Raw genomic sequence first — 17467 nt, forward strand, 5'->3', positions numbered from 1 at the left:
AAAAAACTACGAGTTTCCTGAAATCTCAGCACACATTTTTTCACCCAATCTTTATGACACTTTCAGGTAATGATCAGTACCCCAATCCCACTTGGCTCACCAAATTTCGTTCTGCTAGGTTAAACCGTTCGTTGGCAGTAACAGTTTTAATTTTTAGGTTTCACTCTGTTTTCTCCTATATGGAAACATGTAGTTGGAACTCTAAATCAAACACGGTTTGTGCTAGCTCTTTGAATCTTGACACAATAAAGTAGGTCCAAGTTCTATCTCTATGGTTTGTTTCCTATTGATGTAGCCCTAAGCAGAGATGGCGCAAATCGCTTTCATGGAAAGGGGTTGCCAACCTTCCAAAAAACTACGAGTTTTTTGAAATCTCAGCACACATTTTTTCACTCAATCTTTATGACACTTTCAGGAAATGATCAGTATCCCAATCCCACTTGGCTCACCAAATTTCGTTCTTCTAGGTTAAACCGTACATTGGCAGTAACAGTTTTAAATTTTAGGTTTCACTCTGTTTTCTCCTATATGGATTCATGTAGCTTGAACTCTAAATCAAACACGGTTTGTGCTGGCTCTTTGAAACTTGACACAATAGAGTAGGTCCAAATTCTATCTCTATGGTTTGTTTCCTATTGATGTAGCCCTAAGCAGAGGCGGGCGCAAATCACTTTCATGGAAAGGGGTTGCCAAGCTTCCAAAAAACTACGAGTTTCCTGAAATCTCAGCACACATTTTTTCACCCAATCTTGATTACACTTTCAGGTAATGATCAGTACCCCAGTCCGACTTGGCTCACCAAATTTCGTTCTTCTAGGTTAAATCGTTCGTTGGTAGTAACAGTTTTAATTTTTAGGTTTCACCCTGTTTTCTCCTATATGGATACATATAGTTGGAACTCTAAATCAAAGACGGTTTGTCCTAGCTCTTTGAAACGTGACACAATAAAGTAGTTCCAAGTTCTATCTCTATGGTTTGTTTCCTATTGATGTATCCCTAAGCAGAGACGGGCGCAAATCACTTTCATGGAAAGGGGTTGCCAAGCTTCCAAAAAACTACGAGTTTCCTGAAATCTCAGCACACATATTTTCACCCAATCTTTATGACACTTTCAGGTAATGATCAGTACCCCAATCCCACTTGGCTCACCAAATTTCGTTCTTCTAGGTTAAACCGTTCGTTGGCAGTAACAGTTTTAATTTTTAGGTTTCACTGTGTTTTCTCCGATATGGATACATGTAGTTGGAACTCTAAATCAAACACTGTTTGTGCTAGTTCTTTGAAACTTGACACAATAAAGTAGGTACAAGTTCTATCTCTATGGTTTGTTTCCTATTGATGTAGCCCTAAGCAGAGATGGCGCAAATCACTTTCATGGAAAGGGGTTGCCAACATTCCAAAAAACTACGAGTTTCCTGAAATCTCAGCACACATTTTTTCACCCAATCTTGATGACACTTTCAGGTAATGATCAGTACCGCAATCCCACTTGGCTCACAAAATTTCGTTCTTCTAGGTTAAACCGTTCGTTGGCAGTAAGAGTTTTAATTTTTAGGTTTCACTCTGTTTTCTCCTATATGGATACATGTAGTTGGAACTCTAAATCAAAGACGGTTTGTGCTAGCTCTTTGAATCTTGACACAATAAAGTAGTTCCAAGTTCTAACTCTATGGTTTGTTTCCTATTGATGTAGCCCTAAGCAGAGATGGCGCAAATCCCTTTCATGGAAAGGGGTTGCCAAGCTTCCAAAAAACCACGAGTTTCCTGAAATCTCAGCACACATTTTTTCACCCAATCTTGATGACACTTTCAGGTAATGATCACTACCCCAATCCCACTTGGCTAACCAAATTTCGTTCTTCTAGGTTAAACCGTTCGTTGGCAGTAACAGTTTTAATTTTTAGATTTCACTCTATTTTCTCCTATATGGATACATGTAGTTGGAACTCTAAATCAAACACGGTTTGTGCTAGCTCTTTGAATCTTGACACAATAAAGTAGTTCCAAGTTCTAACTCTATGGTTTGTTTCCTATTGATGTAGCCCTAAGCAGAGACTGGCACAAATCACTTTCATGGAAAGGGGTTGCCAAGAATCCAAAAAACTACGAGTTTCCAGAAATCTCGGCACACATTTTTTCACCCTATCTTGATGACACTTTCAGGTAATGATCAGTATCCCAATCCCACTTTGCTCACCAAATTTCGTTCTTCTAGGTTAAACCGTTCATTGGCAGTAACAGTTTTAAATTTTAGGTTTCACTCTGTTTTTTCCTATATGGTTTCATGTAGTTTGAACTCTAAATCAAACACGGTTTGTGCTGGCTCTTTGAAACTTGACACAATAGAGTAGTTCCAAATTCTATCTCTATGGTTTGTTTCCTATTGATGTAGCCCTAAGCAGAGACTGGCGCAAATCACTTACATGGAAAGGGGTTGCCAAGCTTCCAAAAAACTACGAGTTTCCTGAAATCTCAACACACATTTTTTCACCCAATCTTGATGACACTTTCAGGTAATGATCAGTACCCCAATCCCACTTGGCTCACCAAATTTCGTTCTTCTAGGTTAAACCGTTCGTTGGCAGTAACAGTTTTAATTTTCAGGTTTCACTCTGTTTTCTCCTATATGGATACATGTAGTTGGAACTCTAAAGCAAAGACGGTTTGTCCTAGCTCTTTGAAACTTGACACAATAAAGTAGTTCCAAGTTCTATCTCTATGGTTTGTTTCCTATTGATGTAGCCCTAAGCAGAGACGTGCGCAAATCACTTTCATGGAAAGGGGTTGCCAAGCTTCCAAAAAACTACAAGTTTCCTGAAATCTCTGCACACCCTTTGCACCCAATCTTGATGACACATTCAGGTAATGATCAGTACCCCAATCCCGCTTGGCTCACCAAATTTCGTTCTTTCAGTAACAGTGTTAATTTCTAGGTTTCACTCTGTTTTCTCCTATATGGATACATGTACTTTGAACTCTAAATCAAACACGGTTTGTGCTGGCTCTTTGAAACTTGACACAATAGAGTAGTTCCAATTTCTATCTCTATGGTTTGTTTCCTATTGATGTAGCCCTAAGCAGAGACTGGCGCAAATCACTTACATGGAAATGGGTTGCAAAGCTTCCAAAAAACTACGAGTTTCCTGAAATCTCAACACATATTTTTTCACCCAATCTTGATGACACTTTCAGTTAATGATCAGTACCCCAATCCCACTTGGCTCACCAAATTTCGTTCTTCTAGGTTAAACCGTTCGTTGGCAGTAACAGTTTTAATTTTCAGGTTTCACTCTGTTTTCTCCTATATGGATACATGTAGTTGGAACTCTAAATCAAAGACGGTTTGTCCTAGCTCTTTGAAACTTGACACAATAAAGTAGTTCCAAGTTCTATCTCTATTGTTTGTTTCCTATTGATGTAGCCCTTAGCAGAGACGGGCGCAAATCACTTTCATGGAAAGGGGTTGCCAAGCTTCCAAAAAACTACGAGTTTCCTGAAATCTCAGCACACATTTTTTCACCCAATCTTTATGACACTTTCAGGTAATGATCAGTACCCCAATCCCACTTGGCTCACCAAATTTCGTTCTGCTATGTTAAACCGTTCGTTGGCAGTAACAGTTTTAATTTTTAGGTTTCACTCTGTTTTCTCCTATATGGATACATGTAGTTGGAACTCTAAAACAAACACGGTTTGTGCTAGCTCTTTGAATCTTGACAAAATAAAGTAGGTCCAAGTTCTATCTCTATGGTTTGTTTCCTATTGATGTAGCCCTAAGCAGAGATGGCGCAAATCACTTTCATGGAAAGGGGTTGCCAACCTTCCAAATAACTACGAGTTTCCTGAAATCTCAGCACACATTTTTTCACCCAAGCTTGATGACACTTTCAGGTAATGATCAGTACCTTAATCCGACTTGGCATTCCAAATTCCGTTGTTCTAGGTTAAACCGTTCGTTGGCAGTAACAGTTTTAATTTTTAGGTTTCACTCTGTTTTCTCCTATATGGATACATGTAGTTGGAACTCTAAATCAAAAACGGTTTGTGCTAGCTCTTTGAAACTTGACACAATAAAGTAGTTCCAAGTTCTATCTCTATGGTTTGTTTCCTATTGATGTAGCCCTAAGCAGAGGCGGGCGCAAATCACTTTCATGGAAAGGGGTTGCCAAGCTTCCAAAAAACTACGAGTTTCCTGAAATCTCAGCACACATTTTTTCACCCAATCTTGATGACACTTTCAGGTAATGATCAGTACCCCAATCCCACTTGGCTCACCAAATTTCGTTCTTCAAGGTTAAACCGTTCGATGGCAGTAACAGTTTTAATTTTCAGGTTTCACTCTGTTTTCTCCTATATGGATACATGTATTTGGAACTCTAAATCAAACACGGTTTGTGCTAGCTCTTTGAATCTTGACACAATAAAGTAGGTCCAAGTTCTATTTCTATGGTTTGTTTCCTATTGATGTAGCCCTAAGCAGAGATGGCGCAAATCGCTTTCATGGAAAGGGGTTGCCAACCTTCCAAAAAACTACGAGTTTCCTGAAATCTCAGCACACATTTTTTCCCTCAATCTTTATGACACTTTCAGGTAATGATCAGTATCCCAATCCCACTTGGCTCACCAAATTTCGTTCTTCTTGGTTAAACCGTACATTGGCAGTAACAGTTTTAAATTTTAGGTTTCACTCTGTTTTCTCCTATATGGATTCATGTAGTTTGAACTCTAAATCAAACACGGTTTGTGCTGGCTCTTTGAAACTTGACACAATAGAGTAGTTCCAAATTCTATCTCTATGGTTTGTTTCCTATTGATGTAGCCCTAAGCAGAGACTGGCGCAAATCACTTTCATGGAAAGGGGTTGCCAAGAATCCAAAAAACTACGAGTTTCCTGAAATCTCAGCACACATTTTTTCACCCAATCTTGATGACACTTTCAGTTAATGATCAGTACCCCAATCTCACTTGGCTCACCAAATTTCGTTCTTCTACGTTAAACCGTTCGTTGGCAGTAACAGTTTTAATTATCAGGTTTCACTCTGTTTTCTCCTATATGGATACATGTAGTTGGAACTCTAAATCAAAGACGGTTTGTCCTAGCTCTTTGAAACTTGACACAATAAAGTAGTTCCAAGTTATATCTCTATGGTTTGTTTCCTATTGATGTAGCCCTAAGCAGAGACGGGCGCAAATCACTTTCATGGAAACGGGTTGCCAAGCTTCCAAAACTCTACGAGTTTCCTGAAATCTCAGCACACATTTTTTCACCCAATCTTGATGACACTTTCAGGTAATGATCACTACCCCAATCCCACTTGGCTAACCAAATTTCGTTCTTCTAGGTTAAACCGTTCGTTGGCCGTAACAGTTTTAATTTTTAGATTTCACTCTATTTTCTCCTATATGGATACATGTAGTTGGAACTCTAAATCAAACACGGTTTGTGCTAGCTATTTGAAACTTGACACAATAAAGTAGTTCCAAGTTCTAACTCTATGGTTTGTTTCCTATTGATGTAGCCCTAAGCAGAGAGTGGCGCAAATCACTTTTATGGAAAGGGGTTGCCAAGAATCCAAAAAACTACGAGTTTCCTGAAATCTCAGCACACATTTTTTCACCCAAACATGATGACACTTTCAGTTAATGATCAGTACCGCAATCCCACTTGGCTCACCAAATTTCGTTCTTCTAGTTTAAACCGTTCGTTGGCAGTAACAGTTTTAATTTTCAGGTTTCACTCTGTTTTCTCCGATATGGATACATGTAGTTGGAACTCTAAATCAAAGACGGTTTGTCCTAGCTCTTTGAAACTTGACACAATAAAGTAGTTCCAAGTTCTATCTCTATGGTTTGTTTCCTATTGATGTAGCCCTAAGCAGAGACGGGCGCAAATCACTTTAATGGAAAGGGGTTGCCAAGCTTCCAAAAAACTACGAGTTTCCTGAAATCTCAGCACACATTTTTTCACCCAATCTTGATGACACTTTCAGGTAATGATGAGTACCCCAATCCCACTTGGGTCACCAAATTTCGTTCTTCTAGGTTAAACCGTTCGTTGGCAGTAACAGTTTTAATTTTTAGGTTTCACTCTGTTTTCTCCGATATGGATACATGTAGTTGGAACTCTAAATCAAACACGGTTTGTGCTAGCTCTTTGAATCTTGACACAATAAAGTAGGTCCAAGTTCTATCTCTATGGTTTGTTTCCTATTGATGTAGCCCTAAGCAGAGATGGCGCAAATCACTTTCATGGAAAGGGGTTGCCAACCTTCCAAAAAACTACGAGTTTCCTGAAATCTCAGCACACATTTTTTCACCCAATCTTGATGACACTTTCAGGTAATGATCAGTACCCCAATCCCACTTGGCTCACCAAATTTCGTTCTTCTAGGTTAAACCGTTCGTTGGCAGTAAGAGTTTTAATTTTTAGGATTCACTCTGTTTTCTCCTATATGGATACATGTAGTTGGAACTCTAAATCAAAGACGGTTTGTGCTAGCTCTTTGAATCTTGACACAATAAAGTAGTTCCAAGTTCTATCTCTATGGTTTGTTTCTTATTGATGTAGCCCTAAGCAGAGACTGGCGCAAATCACTTTCATGGAAAGGGGTTTCCAAAAATCCAAAAAACTACGAGTTTCCAGAAATCTCGGCACACATTTTTTCACCCTATCTTGATGACACTTTCAGGTAATGATCAGGATCCCAATCCCACTTGGCTCACCAAATTTCGTTCTTCTAGGTTAAACCGTTCATTGGCAGTAACAGTTTTAAATTCTAAGTTTCACTCTGTTTTTTCCTATATGGATTCATGTAGTTTGAACTCTAAATCAAACACGGTTTGTGCTGGCTCTTTGAAACTTGACACAATAGAGTAGTTCCAAATTCTATCTCTATGGTTTGTTTCCTATTGATGTAGCCCTAAGCAGAGACTGGCGCAAATCACTTACATGGAAAGGAGTTGCCAAGCTTCCAAAAAACTACGAGTTTCCTGAAATCTCAAGACACATTTTTTCACCCAATCTTGATGACACTTTCAGGTAATGATCAGTACCCCAATCCCACTTGGCTCACCAAATTTCGTTCTTCTAGGTTAAACCGTTCGTTGGCAGTAACAGTTTTAATTTTCAGGTTTCACTCTGTTTTCTCCTATATGGATACATGTAGTTGGAACTCTAAAGCAAAGACGGTTTGTCCTAGCTCTTTGAAACTTGACACAATAAAGTAGTTCCAAGTTCTATCTCTATGGTTTGTTTCCTATTGATGTAGCCCTAAGCAGAGACGTGCGCACATCACTTTCATGGAAAGGGGTTGCCAAGCTTCCAAAAAACTACGAGTTTCCTGAAATCTCAGCACACATTTTTTCACCCAATCTTTATGACACTTTCAGGTAATGATCAGTACCCCAATCCCACTTGGCTCACCAAATTTCGTTCTGCTAGGTTAAACCGTTCGTTGGCAGTAACAGTTTTAATTTTTAGGTTTCACTCTGTTTTCTCCTATATGGATACATGTAGTTGGAACTCTAAATCAAACACGGTTTGTGCTAGCTGTTTGAATCTTGACACAATAAAGTAGGTCCAAGTTCTATCTCTATGGTTTGTTTCCTACTGATGTAGCCCTAAGCAGAGATGGCGCAAATCGCTTTCATGGAAAGGGGTTGCCAACCTTCCAAAAAACTACGAGTTTTTAGAAATCTCAGCACACATTTTTTCACTCAATCTTTATGACACTTTCAGGTAATGATCAGTATCCCAATCCCACTTGGCTCACCAAATTTCGTTCTTCTAGGTTAAACCGTACATTGGCAGTAACAGTTTTAATTTTTAGGTTTCACTCTGTTTTCTCCTATATGGATTCATGTAGTTTGAACTCTAAATCAAACACGGTTTGTGCTGGCTCTTTGAAACTTGAAACAATAGAGTAGTTCCAAATTCTATCTCTATGGTTTGTTTCCTATTGATGTAGCCCTAAGCAGAGACGGGCGCAAATCACTTTCATGGAAAGGGGTTGCCAAGCTTCCAAAAAACTACGAGTTTCCTGAAATCTCAGCACACATTTTTTCACCCAATCTTGATGACACTTTCAGGTAATGATGAGTACCCCAATCCCACTTGGGTCACCAAATTTCGTTCTTCTAGGTTAAACCGTTCGTTGGCAGTAACAGTTTTAATTTTTAGGTTTCACTCTGTTTTCTCCGATATGGATACATGTAGTTGGAACTCTAAATCAAACACGGTTTGTGCTAGCTCTTTGAATCTTGACACAATAAAGTAGGTCCAAGTTCTATCTCTATGGTTTGTTTCCTATTGATGTAGCCCTAAGCAGAGATGGCGCAAATCACTTTCATGGAAAGGGGTTGCCAACCTTCCAAAAAACTACGAGTTTCCTGAAATCTCAGCACACATTTTTTCACCCAATCTTGATGACACTTTCAGGTAATGATCAGTACCCCAATCCCACTTGGCTCACCAAATTTCGTTCTTCTAGGTTAAACCGTTCGTTGGCAGTAAGAGTTTTAATTTTTAGGATTCACTCTGTTTTCTCCGATATGGATACATGTAGTTGGAACTCTAAATCAAACACGGTTTGTGCTAGCTCTTTGAATCTTGACACAATAAAGTAGTTCCAAGTTCTATCTCTATGGTTTGTTTCTTATTGATGTAGCCCTAAGCAGAGACTGGCGCAAATCACTTTCATGGAAAGGGGTTTCCAAAAATCCAAAAAACTACGAGTTTCCAGAAATCTCGGCACACATTTTTTCACCCTATCTTGATGACACTTTCAGGTAATGATCAGGATCCCAATCCCACTTGGCTCACCAAATTTCGTTCTTCTAGGTTAAACCGTTCATTGGCAGTAACAGTTTTAAATTCTAAGTTTCACTCTGTTTTTTTCTATATGGATTCATGTAGTTTGAACTCTAAATCAAACACGGTTTGTGCTGGCTCTTCGAAACTTGACACAATAGAGTAGTTCCAAATTCTATCTCTATGGTTTGTTTCCTATTGATGTAGCCCTAAGCAGAGACTGGCGCAAATCACTTACATGGAAAGGGGTTGCCAAGCTTCCAAAAAACTACGAGTTTCCTGAAATCTCAACACACATTTTTTCACCCAATCTTGATGACACTTTCAGGTAATGATCAGTACCCCAATCCCACTTGGCTCACCAAATTTCGTTCTTCTAGGTTAAACCGTTCGTTGGCAGTAACAGTTTTAATTTTCAGGTTTCACTCTGTTTTCTCCTATATGGATACATGTAGTTGGAACTCTAAAGCAAAGACGGTTTGTCCTAGCTCTTTGAAACTTGACACAATAAAGTAGTTCCAAGTTCTATCTCTATGGTTTTTTTCCTATTGATGTAGCCCTAAGCAGAGACGTGCGCACATCACTTTCATGGAAAGGGGTTGCCAAGCTTCCAAAAAACTACGAGTTTCCTGAAATCTCAGCACACATTTTTTCACCCAATCTTTATGACACTTTCAGGTAATGATCAGTACCCCAATCCCACTTGGCTCACCAAATTTCGTTCTGCTAGGTTAAACCGTTCGTTGGCAGTAACAGTTTTAATTTTTAGGTTTCACTCTGTTTTCTCCGATATGGATACATGTATTTGGAACTCTAAATCAAACACGGTTTGTGCTAGCTCTTTGAAACTTGACACAATAAAGTAGTTCCAAGTTCTATCTCTATGGTTTGTTTCCTATTTATGTAGCCCTAAGCAGAGACGTGCGCACATCACTTTCATGGAAAGGGGTTGCCAAGCTTCTAAAAAACTACGAGTTTCCTGAAATCTCAGCACACATTTTTTCACCCAATCTTTATGACACTTTCAGGTAATGATCAGTACCCCAATCCCACTTGGCTCACCAAATTTCGTTCTGCTAGGTTAAACCGTTCGTTGGCAGTAACAGTTTTAATTTTTAGGTTTCACTCTGTTTTCTCCTATATGGAAACATGTAGTTGGAACTCTAAATCAAACACGGTTTGTGCTAGCTCTTTGAATCTTGACACAATAAAGTAGGTCCAAGTTCTATCTCTATGGTTTGTTTCCTATTGATGTAGCCCTAAGCAGAGATGGCGCAAATCGCTTTCATGGAAAGGGGTTGCCAACCTTCCAAAAAACTACGAGTTTTTTGAAATCTCAGCACACATTTTTTCACTCAATCTTTATGACACTTTCAGGAAATGATCAGTATCCCAATCCCACTTGGCTCACCAAATTTCGTTCTTCTAGGTTAAACCGTACATTGGCAGTAACAGTTTTAAATTTTAGGTTTCACTCTGTTTTCTCCTATATGGATTCATGTAGCTTGAACTCTAAATCAAACACGGTTTGTGCTGGCTCTTTGAAACTTGACACAATAGAGTAGGTCCAAATTCTATCTCTATGGTTTGTTTCCTATTGATGTAGCCCTAAGCAGAGGCGGGCGCAAATCACTTTCATGGAAAGGGGTTGCCAAGCTTCCAAAAAACTACGAGTTTCCTGAAATCTCAGCACACATTTTTTCACCCAATCTTGATTACACTTTCAGGTAATGATCAGTACCCCAGTCCGACTTGGCTCACCAAATTTCGTTCTTCTAGGTTAAATCGTTCGTTGGTAGTAACAGTTTTAATTTTTAGGTTTCACCCTGTTTTCTCCTATATGGATACATATAGTTGGAACTCTAAATCAAAGACGGTTTGTCCTAGCTCTTTGAAACGTGACACAATAAAGTAGTTCCAAGTTCTATCTCTATGGTTTGTTTCCTATTGATGTATCCCTAAGCAGAGACGGGCGCAAATCACTTTCATGGAAAGGGGTTGCCAAGCTTCCAAAAAACTACGAGTTTCCTGAAATCTCAGCACACATATTTTCACCCAATCTTTATGACACTTTCAGGTAATGATCAGTACCCCAATCCCACTTGGCTCACCAAATTTCGTTCTTCTAGGTTAAACCGTTCGTTGGCAGTAACAGTTTTAATTTTTAGGTTTCACTGTGTTTTCTCCGATATGGATACATGTAGTTGGAACTCTAAATCAAACACTGTTTGTGCTAGTTCTTTGAAACTTGACACAATAAAGTAGGTACAAGTTCTATCTCTATGGTTTGTTTCCTATTGATGTAGCCCTAAGCAGAGATGGCGCAAATCACTTTCATGGAAAGGGGTTGCCAACATTCCAAAAAACTACGAGTTTCCTGAAATCTCAGCACACATTTTTTCACCCAATCTTGATGACACTTTCAGGTAATGATCAGTACCGCAATCCCACTTGGCTCACAAAATTTCGTTCTTCTAGGTTAAACCGTTCGTTGGCAGTAAGAGTTTTAATTTTTAGGTTTCACTCTGTTTTCTCCTATATGGATACATGTAGTTGGAACTCTAAATCAAAGACGGTTTGTGCTAGCTCTTTGAATCTTGACACAATAAAGTAGTTCCAAGTTCTAACTCTATGGTTTGTTTCCTATTGATGTAGCCCTAAGCAGAGATGGCGCAAATCCCTTTCATGGAAAGGGGTTGCCAAGCTTCCAAAAAACCACGAGTTTCCTGAAATCTCAGCACACATTTTTTCACCCAATCTTGATGACACTTTCAGGTAATGATCACTACCCCAATCCCACTTGGCTAACCAAATTTCGTTCTTCTAGGTTAAACCGTTCGTTGGCAGTAACAGTTTTAATTTTTAGATTTCACTCTATTTTCTCCTATATGGATACATGTAGTTGGAACTCTAAATCAAACACGGTTTGTGCTAGCTCTTTGAATCTTGACACAATAAAGTAGTTCCAAGTTCTAACTCTATGGTTTGTTTCCTATTGATGTAGCCCTAAGCAGAGACTGGCACAAATCACTTTCATGGAAAGGGGTTGCCAAGAATCCAAAAAACTACGAGTTTCCAGAAATCTCGGCACACATTTTTTCACCCTATCTTGATGACACTTTCAGGTAATGATCAGTATCCCAATCCCACTTTGCTCACCAAATTTCGTTCTTCTAGGTTAAACCGTTCATTGGCAGTAACAGTTTTAAATTTTAGGTTTCACTCTGTTTTTTCCTATATGGTTTCATGTAGTTTGAACTCTAAATCAAACACGGTTTGTGCTGGCTCTTTGAAACTTGACACAATAGAGTAGTTCCAAATTCTATCTCTATGGTTTGTTTCCTATTGATGTAGCCCTAAGCAGAGACTGGCGCAAATCACTTACATGGAAAGGGGTTGCCAAGCTTCCAAAAAACTACGAGTTTCCTGAAATCTCAACACACATTTTTTCACCCAATCTTGATGACACTTTCAGGTAATGATCAGTACCCCAATCCCACTTGGCTCACCAAATTTCGTTCTTCTAGGTTAAACCGTTCGTTGGCAGTAACAGTTTTAATTTTCAGGTTTCACTCTGTTTTCTCCTATATGGATACATGTAGTTGGAACTCTAAAGCAAAGACGGTTTGTCCTAGCTCTTTGAAACTTGACACAATAAAGTAGTTCCAAGTTCTATCTCTATGGTTTGTTTCCTATTGATGTAGCCCTAAGCAGAGACGTGCGCAAATCACTTTCATGGAAAGGGGTTGCCAAGCTTCCAAAAAACTACAAGTTTCCTGAAATCTCTGCACACCCTTTGCACCCAATCTTGATGACACATTCAGGTAATGATCAGTACCCCAATCCCGCTTGGCTCACCAAATTTCGTTCTTTCAGTAACAGTGTTAATTTCTAGGTTTCACTCTGTTTTCTCCTATATGGATACATGTACTTTGAACTCTAAATCAAACACGGTTTGTGCTGGCTCTTTGAAACTTGACACAATAGAGTAGTTCCAATTTCTATCTCTATGGTTTGTTTCCTATTGATGTAGCCCTAAGCAGAGACTGGCGCAAATCACTTACATGGAAATGGGTTGCAAAGCTTCCAAAAAACTACGAGTTTCCTGAAATCTCAACACATATTTTTTCACCCAATCTTGATGACACTTTCAGTTAATGATCAGTACCCCAATCCCACTTGGCTCACCAAATTTCGTTCTTCTAGGTTAAACCGTTCGTTGGCAGTAACAGTTTTAATTTTCAGGTTTCACTCTGTTTTCTCCTATATGGATACATGTAGTTGGAACTCTAAATCAAAGACGGTTTGTCCTAGCTCTTTGAAACTTGACACAATAAAGTAGTTCCAAGTTCTATCTCTATTGTTTGTTTCCTATTGATGTAGCCCTTAGCAGAGACGGGCGCAAATCACTTTCATGGAAAGGGGTTGCCAAGCTTCCAAAAAACTACGAGTTTCCTGAAATCTCAGCACACATTTTTTCACCCAATCTTTATGACACTTTCAGGTAATGATCAGTACCCCAATCCCACTTGGCTCACCAAATTTCGTTCTGCTATGTTAAACCGTTCGTTGGCAGTAACAGTTTTAATTTTTAGGTTTCACTCTGTTTTCTCCTATATGGATACATGTAGTTGGAACTCTAAAACAAACACGGTTTGTGCTAGCTCTTTGAATCTTGACAAAATAAAGTAGGTCCAAGTTCTATCTCTATGGTTTGTTTCCTATTGATGTAGCCCTAAGCAGAGATGGCGCAAATCACTTTCATGGAAAGGGGTTGCCAACCTTCCAAATAACTACGAGTTTCCTGAAATCTCAGCACACATTTTTTCGCCCAATCTTGATGACACTTTCAGGTAATGATCAGTACCCTAATCCCACTTGGCTCACCAAATTTCGTTCTGCTAGGTTAAACCGTCCGTTGGCAGTAAGAGATTTAATTTTTAGGTTTCACTCTGTTTTCTCCTATATGGATATATGTAGTTGGAACTCTAAACCAAACACGGTTTGTGCTAGCTCTTTGAAACTTGACACAATAAAGTAGTTCCCTGTTCTATTTCTATGGATTGTTTCCTATGGATGAAGCCCTAAGCAGAGACTGGCGCAAATCACTTTCATGGAAAGGGTTGCCAACCTTCCAAAAAACTACGAGTTTCCTGAAATCTCAGCATACATTTTTTCACCCAATCTTTATGACACTTTCAGGTAATGATCAGTACCCCAATCCAGGTTGGCTCACCAAATTTCGTTCTTCTAGGTTAAACCATTCGTTGGCAGTAACTGTTTTAATTTTCAGGTTTCACTCTGTTTTCTCCTATATGGATACATGTAGTTGGAACTCTAAATCAAACACGGTTTGTGCTAGCTCTTTGAAACTTGACACAATAAAGTATTTCCAAGTTCTATCTCTATGGTTTGTTTCCTATTGATGTAGCCCTAAGCAGAGACTGGCGCAAAACACTTCCATGGAAAGGGGTTGCGAAGCTTCCTAAAAACTACGAGTTTCCTGAAATCTCAGCACACATTTTTTCACTGAATCTTGATGACACTTTCTGGTAATGATCAGTACCCCAATCCCACTTGGCTCACCAAATTTCGTTCTTCTAGGTTAAAGCATTCGTTGGCAGTAACAGTTTTAATATTTAGGTTTTACTCTGTTTTCTCCTATATGGATACATGTAGTTGGAACTCTAAATTAAACACGGTTTGTGCCAGCTCTTTGAAACTTGACACAATAAAGTAGTTCCAAGTTCTATCTCTATGGTTTGTTTCCTATTGATGTAGCCCTAAGCAGAGACTGGCGCAAGTCACTTTCATGGAAAGGGGTAGCCAAGCTTCCAAAAAAATATGAGTTTCCTGAAATATCAGCACATATTTTTTCACCCAAACTTGATGACACTTTCAGGTAATGATCAGTACCCCAATCCCACTTGGCTCACCAAATTTCGTTCTTCTAGATTAAACCGTTCGTTGGCAGTAACAGTTTTAATTTTTAGGTTTCACTCTGTTTTCTCCTATATGGATACATGTAGTTGGAACTCTAAATCAAAGACGGTTTGTGCTAGGTCTTTGAAACTTGACACAATAATGTAGTTCCAAGTTCTATCTCTATGGTTTGTTTCCTATTGATGTAGCCCTAAGCAGAGACTAGCCCAAATCACTTTCATGGAAAGGGGTTGCCAAGCTTCCAAAAAACTGTGAGGTTCCTGAAATCTCAGCACAAATTTTTTCAACCAATCTTGATGACACTTTCAGGCCACAATCAGTACCCCAATCCCACTTGGCTCACCAAATTTCGTTCTTCTAGGTTAAACCGTTCATTGGCAGTAACAGTTTTAATTTTTACGTTTCACTCTGTTTTCTCCCTTATGGATACATGTAGTTGGAACTCTAAATCAAACATGGTTTGTGCTAGCTCTTTGAATCTTGTGACAAGAAAATAGTTCCAATTTCTATCTCTATGGATTGTTTCCTATTGATGTAGCCCTAAGCAGAGACCGGCACAAATCACTTTCATTGAAAGTGGTTGCCAAGCTTCCAAAAAACTACGAGTTTTCTGAAATCTCAGTACACATTTTTTCACCCAATCTTGATGACACTTTCAGGTAATGATTAGTACCCCAATCCCACTTGGCTAACCAACTTTCATTCTTCTAGTTTAAACCGTTCGTTGGCAGTAACAGTTTTAATTTTTAGGTTTCACTCTGTGTCTCCTTTATGGATACATGTATTTGGAACTCTAAACCAAACACGGTTTTTGCCAGCTCTTTGAAACTTGACACAATAAAGTAGTTCCAAGTTCTATCTCTATGGTTTGTTTCCTATTGATGTAGACCTAACAGACACTGGCTCATATCACTTTCATGGAAAGGGGTTGCCAAGCTTCCAAAAAACTACGAGTTTCCTGAAATCTCAGCTCACATTTTTTCAAACAATCTTGATGACACTTTCAGGTGATGATCAGTACCCCAATCCCACTTGGCTCACCAAATTTCGGTCTTCTAGGATATATCGTTCGTTGGCATTAACAGTTTTAATTTTTAGGTTTCATTCTGTTTTCTCATATATGGATACATGTAGTTGGAACTCTAAATCGAAGACGGTTTGTGCTAGCTCTTTGAATCTTGACACAATAAAGTAGTTCCAAATTCTATCTCTATGGTTTGTTTCCTATTGATGTAGCCCTAAGCAGAGACTGGCGCATATCACTTTCATAAAAAGGGGTTGCCAAGCTTCCAAAAAAATACGAGTTTCCTGAAATCTCAGCACACATTTTTTCACCCAATCTTGATGACACTTTCAGGTCACGATCAGTGCCCCAATCCCACTTGGATCACCAAATTTCGTTCTTCTAGGTTAAACCGTTCGTTGGCAGTAACAGTTTTAATTTTTAGGTTTCACTCTGTTTTCTCCTATATGGATACATGTAGTTGGAACTCTAAATTAAAGACGGTTTGTGCTACGTCTTTGAAACTTGACACAATAAAGTAGTTCCAAGATCTATCTCTATGGTTTGTTTCCTATTGATATAGCCCTAAGCAGAGACTGGCGCAAATCACTTTCATGGAAAGGGGTTGCCAAGCTTCCAAAAAACTGTGAGTTTCCTGAAATCTCAGCACAAATTTTTTCACCCAATCTTGAAGACACTTTCAGGTAATGATCAGTACCCCAATCCCAATTGGCTGACCAACTTTCATTCTTCTAGGTTAAACCGGTCTTTGGCAGTAACAGTTTTAATATTTAGGTTTTTCTCTGTTTTCTCCTATATGGATACATGTAGTTGGAACTCTAAATTAAACACGGTTTGTGCCAGCTCTTTGAAACTTGACACATGAAAGTAGTTCCAAGTTCTATCTCTATGGTGTGTTTCCTGTTGAAGTATCCCTAAGAAGAGACTGGCGCAAATCCCTTTCAAGGAAAGGGGTTGCCAAGCTTCCAAAAAACTACGGGTTTCCTGAAATCTCAGCACACATTTTTTCAAACAATCTTGATGACACTTTCAGTTGATGATCAGTACCCCAATCCCACTTGGCTCACCAAATTTCATTCTTCTAGGTTAAGTCGTACGTTGGCATTAACAGTTTAAATTTTTACGTTTCACTCTGTTTTCTCCTATATGGATACATGTAGTTGGAACTCTAAATCAAACACGGTTTGTGCTAGCTCTTTGAAACTTGACACAATAAAGTAGTTCCAAGTTCTATCTCTATGGTTTGTTTCCTATTGATGTAGCCCTAAGCAGTGACCGGCGCAAATCCCTTTCATGGAAAAGGGTTGCCAAGCTTCCAAAAAACGACGAGTTTCCTGAAATCTCAGCACACATTTTTTCACCCAAACTTGATGACACTTTCAGGTAATGATCAGTACCCCAATCCCACTTGGCTCACCAAATTTCGTTCTTCTAGGTTAAACCGTTCGTTGGCAGTAACAGTTTAAATTTTTAGGTTTCACTCTGTTTTCTCCTATATGGATACATGTAGTTGGAACTCTAAATCAAACACAATTGTGCTAGCTCTTTGAATCTTGACACAATAAAGTAGTTCCAAGTTCTATCTCTATGGTTTGTTTCCTATTGATGTAGCCCTAAGCAGAGACTGTCGCAAATCACTTTCATGGAAAGTGGTTGCCAAGCTTCCAAAAAACTACGAGTTTCCTGAAATC

This window comes from Spermophilus citellus (genome assembly GCF_964194105.1).
Source record: "Spermophilus citellus genome assembly, chromosome: 6".
Taxonomy (NCBI): Eukaryota; Metazoa; Chordata; class Mammalia; order Rodentia; family Sciuridae; genus Spermophilus; species Spermophilus citellus.